General features: G+C 41.0%; 1 long non-coding RNA gene across 1 annotated transcript; it reads left to right on the top strand.

Annotated features, from left to right (window-relative positions):
- Nucleotides 1-734: 734 nt before the first annotated feature.
- LOC109281011 (uncharacterized) lies at nt 735-4,662 on the top strand. Its single transcript, XR_002087521.2, has 3 exons — nt 735-834; nt 1,302-1,352; nt 3,377-4,662. It is a non-coding gene; the product is annotated as an uncharacterized LOC109281011 (long non-coding RNA).
- Nucleotides 4,663-5,364: the final 702 nt, after the last annotated feature.

Below are 5,364 nucleotides of genomic sequence, written 5' to 3'. Positions count from 1 at the left end.
AGTTTGGTCCATCAATAATGGTCTAAATTTGCCTTAGTAACTGGGTTCTCTGTCTTTTGGAGGCTTGAGATTGTCTGTGCATCTTTAACCAAACTCTGTGACTTGCACGTCTTATGCCAGCATCTCTTTTCATAGAATTTAAATCAATGACATTCACTTTTGATCATTGTCACCCAATGTTCATTCCATTTTATAGATTTTGGGTATGTTGGCCACAAAGCAATACATTTGAACATCTTCCATTCTAAAAATGAGGCTTTTCACAACTTGTGTTCTCCCTTTACACTTTTTACCAGCATCTGGGATTTAACCTAGAAATTCTGACCCAAAAACAGTATAGATTATTACTAGGGATATAAATATTGTTTTAGAAAAGTATCTGTTTAACCTCCTCTAATTACATTGGTTAAACAGTTAAACGAAAACACAACAGCTTGAACACAGCTGCTACTGGGAGCTGCTTTTGGGCCCTTTGAGGATGGGGGTGGGAGGGGGAAAGGAGCAGGGAGGGGGGGGGCAGAGAGGAGGCAATGATAAGCCCAGCCTGACAACACAGCCCACCTGAAACCCTGCACTGGGAAGGAGGGAATGCCTGTGAAAGAACAGCTAATTGCTTAATTGATGAGTCATTAGGCTGCCCTGTTTTCCTCTTTAACCTCATAGGCTATCCGTACTAGTTCACCCTCGCCCTTCCCCTTCCCCCTGCCCTCCTCCTCACTCTGCCCTCTCTCCTGCCTTCCCTGCTGCCTTCTTTTTCCTGCTGGGGCATTGTGTGGCTTCCTGTTGCTTCCTTCCCTGCCAGACTGTGCCCCACCCCACAATAAACAATAACTGGTAAGCTAACCAATTATCACTATGCTTATTGGTTAAGCATTTAATTGTTTAACTTTTCATATCTCTAATTATTCCATACATTCTGCCTGCCTTCTGCAGTTCCAACTGGTTATGGAATTCCTCTTCATTTTCTTCCTCCAACCAAGTGTTTTCGTGTATTGTTAAGTAGTTGATACTTTCTATGTTAGAATATGGATCAGGGAGGGCACATTAGTTATCCATGGCGAGGTACCCCCCCAACAAATGTAATCAGGATTCCCGTTGAAAGAGATTTCCAGCTTGGGGTCACCTGTATGATAAATTGAGTCTTTTTAGAGTACATGTAATGTGCTTTTGGAGTGAAAGGTACACCTAAGAGCTTAAGTTATTATTACTACAAGTCTACACACTTTTCCCTGTTTGTGTAATGCAGATAGATAATTATCTACAGAGGTACATAATGAACTCATTTTTGTTTCTTTCACAAGATAAGGAACAACTCTTCAGTGATCGCAGTTCTTTTAACGATTTTCCCCGGGGTAAGTTTGCAGTTGGTAATGTGTGAGCATGAACATGTTTTCAAGTGCTTCTAAGGGGAAAAAAACACAGAAACAGACTATCATTTTCAAAATCTTTCCACTGCTTCTGAAGGTCAGATTTCAAGTACAAATCCATTTTTGTTTTTTGTTTTATATAATTTATGTTGGCTGGTGTTTTATATTGCAGTGGAGCAGAGAAAAGTTTCAGCTCAAAGCTCTTATCTGTTTTTGCCAGCTTTTTAAAGATTCAGAAATAAAAATGCTGAAGTTTTTTCTGGATAAGCCAATGGGTATATGTACAGTATAACATTAAAAGACTATAAAGCCATTGTACTTTTTATCAACTCATTTGTGGCTTTTATTTTCAATTGGTGTTGGATATTATGCATAAGTAACTTACTGGATTTCTTGGTTCCCTCTGAGGCCTCCAATATACACATTAAAAGCAGCAGCAGGAAAATAAATTACATTTAAAAAAATTGTTTGAAGGCTGATACTTGGCTACAATCTCAGATGCTCTTTAGGGAGAGCTAATGAATTTTGCTGATAGCTACTTCTAATTTATGAAGAGCTAAAAGGAAACAATCATGTTGAAATGTAATAAATAATCCTCAGAGGGACCAACGTTAAGGTTGCCCGGGACATGCTCTTTGTTATATATTGTTTCTATTATCATAATACCACGGCGGCCTAATCATTGACTGGACTCCATTGTGCTAGGTGCTGGACATGAGTGCACACAGAACAAAACACAGAGCAGACTCCATTGAAAAGGTGGCATTTGTTACCAAGAATCTCTCCTATTTAAAATGTAAAATGAGTCTACAATAATCTCAGATATGACTCCCTTATAAAGACGGGCAAGTGCAGCCTTGTCAATGGTGACAACTAATTGCAAAAATGTATCAAGTACTCTTGAAGGACTATTTTCCCTTTATTTATTTAAATGAATATAGAATAATCATGCTTAAATATATGCCATGATTCTTTTTTACTTTTCTTTTACAAAAGATTGGTCAATAGAAATATTCGTGAACGCTGACTTGTCCATTGTCTATAGGCATCAAAGATTTTGGTGGCAGTTGCCAGTCCATTGTGCTTCCTGCCATATGTGTTTTGTCTCTGCCAATAAAAGACTGACCATAACTGACCTCAGGTTTAATTACTGAAGCATCAGACTTGAAATTTAGCTGCCTTGTCCCAAGACAGTGATCCAAATCAACAGGTTAGGCAGAGAGGATTCCTACACAGTGAATGGAGAAGACCTGGGTGTTTCCCAAGGGTAATCCAGATTACTTAGTTGCTCAGCAGGGAATGCCAGTAGGGGTATGTCTGAACTCCTGCTCCTCTTTGGACAGTAGGTGTCTGTTTCAGGCCTGTAAAGGAGATGTTTCTGTCATCTCAGGCTGCACAAAGTAGAGATGCCTATCTGACCCAGAACGCCCTAATTCTGATAACAGTATTGAATTAGATATAAAACATAGCACCTTCTCATTTTTTCCTGAATACAGGGAGTGGCAACAACTTACCTGATAGCTTAGTGATTAGTACACTTACCCACGAAGTGGGACACCTGTGGCATCTTTACACATGCTCCAGGGTAGAGGCGAGGGGGGACAGCCTCCAAGAGCTGCTGTAATTAAAGCGTCTGCACATCGTGTATTCAGTGTTGCATGTCAAAATGGTGGCAGGGCACTTGAACTACAGCTTGTTAGATGAGCTTTAGTTAAAGTGCCTCTGCCAACATTTTGAAGCATGGGGAAAATGCATATATGTGATGCAGAGCCTGCTGAAGCATACTAATTAGCACACTCCAGGAGACTCAATTAATCTATGTTGTAGGCCATCCTCAGCCTCCACTTCCCAGAAAAGTGTCCCTTCTGGGTTCTGGTCCCTGATGCCAGGATAATTTCTGTTTGTTTTTAAATATACCAATTATGGAGAGGGGAGGAATTTTTGCATTTCTATTACAAGTGTGACTGTTTACCCACTTGCTGTTGGTTTTTTTTGTGGTTTTTTTTTAGCTACTTAGTCTCAAATAGGTAGCTGCTTCTTGGAGGTGCCTGTTGAATTAAGGAAGAAGAAAATGGTGTCTGAATGTCTACTTTTGAATGAGACCATCTTCAAAGACTCTTGACAAGTGAATGGCCAGGCCATAGCTGAACACTAGGGAAGCTGCAACTTGTGTGAACCTGTCTTTTTTTTCCAACTATCTGCAGTTTTCTTCAGGTTCTCTTCATGCCATGGGATTGCAGTGCAGCAAAGAGTACTTGGAACCCTGAAAGGGAATGGACCCAAATTCCAATAAATGGTGAGGGAAGTGAGGCAGGAAATGGCATAAAGATGTATATCGTTGTTGTACAAAATGGCATCTCTTGCGTTTTCAAAATTTAAAAGACATTTCTTTTAGATATAGAAAGTTTGTATTTCTTTTCTTTGATTGGCATGTGACCCTGGACAAACTATAATCCAGCATGCCGACAGGAATGGAGCCCTAGGAGAAAGGGGGTACTTGATCTGCTACGAGGCTCTCATAGTGGATGGAGGTATGGTAAATTGATTTAATCCTGGTATTGGAACTATAGAATCAGATTGTAGGATCCTGATTCTGAAAAAGCCCAGCAGACTGGGGTTCTGTGTACAAGAAATGTGCCAGAGGGACCACAGCCAGAGATGGTGACTGAAGCAAGCCCAGAACAAAAGAAGCCTAAAAGTATGTGGACCCAACATGAACTACCAAAACTGCTTCTAGAAACAGACCCTCACAATGTACTGGAGATATGTTGGCAGAGTAGCATGAAAACAGCACTGGCACTGTTTATCTTCAGGTAAAGGGATGGCTTTCTTGTCGTTAGTTGCTAACCTTTTTTAAAAAAAATGTGAAGGATTTCAGAGAATGTTTATGAGAGCAAGTACCTGACATAACCTGAGTGAAATCTATAATGGCTGTGAACTGGTGTAAGTGTACTGAAGACAGTGGAACTCAGTTGACTTACATCAGTGAAGAACTGGGCCCAATGTCTCAACTACTGTAGGGGTGCACAGAAGGGGCAAAACCAGATAACCCTGTGGTAATGGATGCAGACTGTGTTTGACTTATACAGACTACGTGGTAACAGGCTGAAACTTTGGGGTTAGAGTAGCTTTGGTTTTGTACATAAAATATTTTTCAATTCCTCTGTTTTTTTAAAGCAGCAGGAAACTTGGAAGAATTTCTTGAGGATTTTTTTAATATACTGTGAACATTTACAGTAATCCTTCTCTTTATACCGTGTTTATTTAAAACAGTCTGTTTACTACAGTTGGGTGGCATTGCTCATATTCCTGCAAAACCGTCATGGAAGGAAAATTTATCTATAGTCCTAAGTCCTTAGTTATGTCCTATGATGGAGCTCCAAGAAGAAGCTACCTCTATGTGTTTTATGTCCCCTGCTGGAGGCCTTGCTGCTTTCACACATCCTGCCTGAACAATATGCCTTCTGAGGGAGGAAAAGAAAAAAGAACAAAGTTTAGGCCTCCCATAGCTGCCTTGAGAGGCTACCTGGGGTCAGTTACTGATGCTACTAATGAAAATGGCTGGAGGTGACAGATATCAATCAGGGCCCAGCAAGCTAGGTAAGAAGGGCTATTGCTTCTTCCAGGAGAGAATTCTGAGGGAAGCTGGGACAAAGTAGAAAGGATCTTCCCTGTCTTAACCAAAGAGGTTCAACAGAAATTCAGAGATGTTTGGATCAGAAGGGACCTCAGTAGACCATTGAATATGACCCTGTGCCCTGGGCAGGAAAGAGTGTTGGGGTCAGATGATCCCAGGTAGGTGTTTGTCCAGTCTCTTATTAAAGACCCCCAAGGTGGGGGAGAACATCACCGCCCTTGGAAGGCCATTCCAGATTCTGGCAACCCTTACCATAAGGAAGTTCTTTCTGATGTCTAACCTAATCTCTCCGTCACTTTGTGGCCATTGTTCCTAGTTACTCCAAGGGGTGCCCTGGTAAACAGAGCATCTCCTATTCCT

The sequence above is a fragment of the Alligator mississippiensis genome, chromosome 2 (assembly GCF_030867095.1).
Source record: "Alligator mississippiensis isolate rAllMis1 chromosome 2, rAllMis1, whole genome shotgun sequence".
Lineage (NCBI taxonomy): Eukaryota > Metazoa > Chordata > Crocodylia > Alligatoridae > Alligator > Alligator mississippiensis.
Note: the sequence above shows the minus strand (reverse complement) of the source record. Positions and strands in the feature narration are given on the sequence as shown.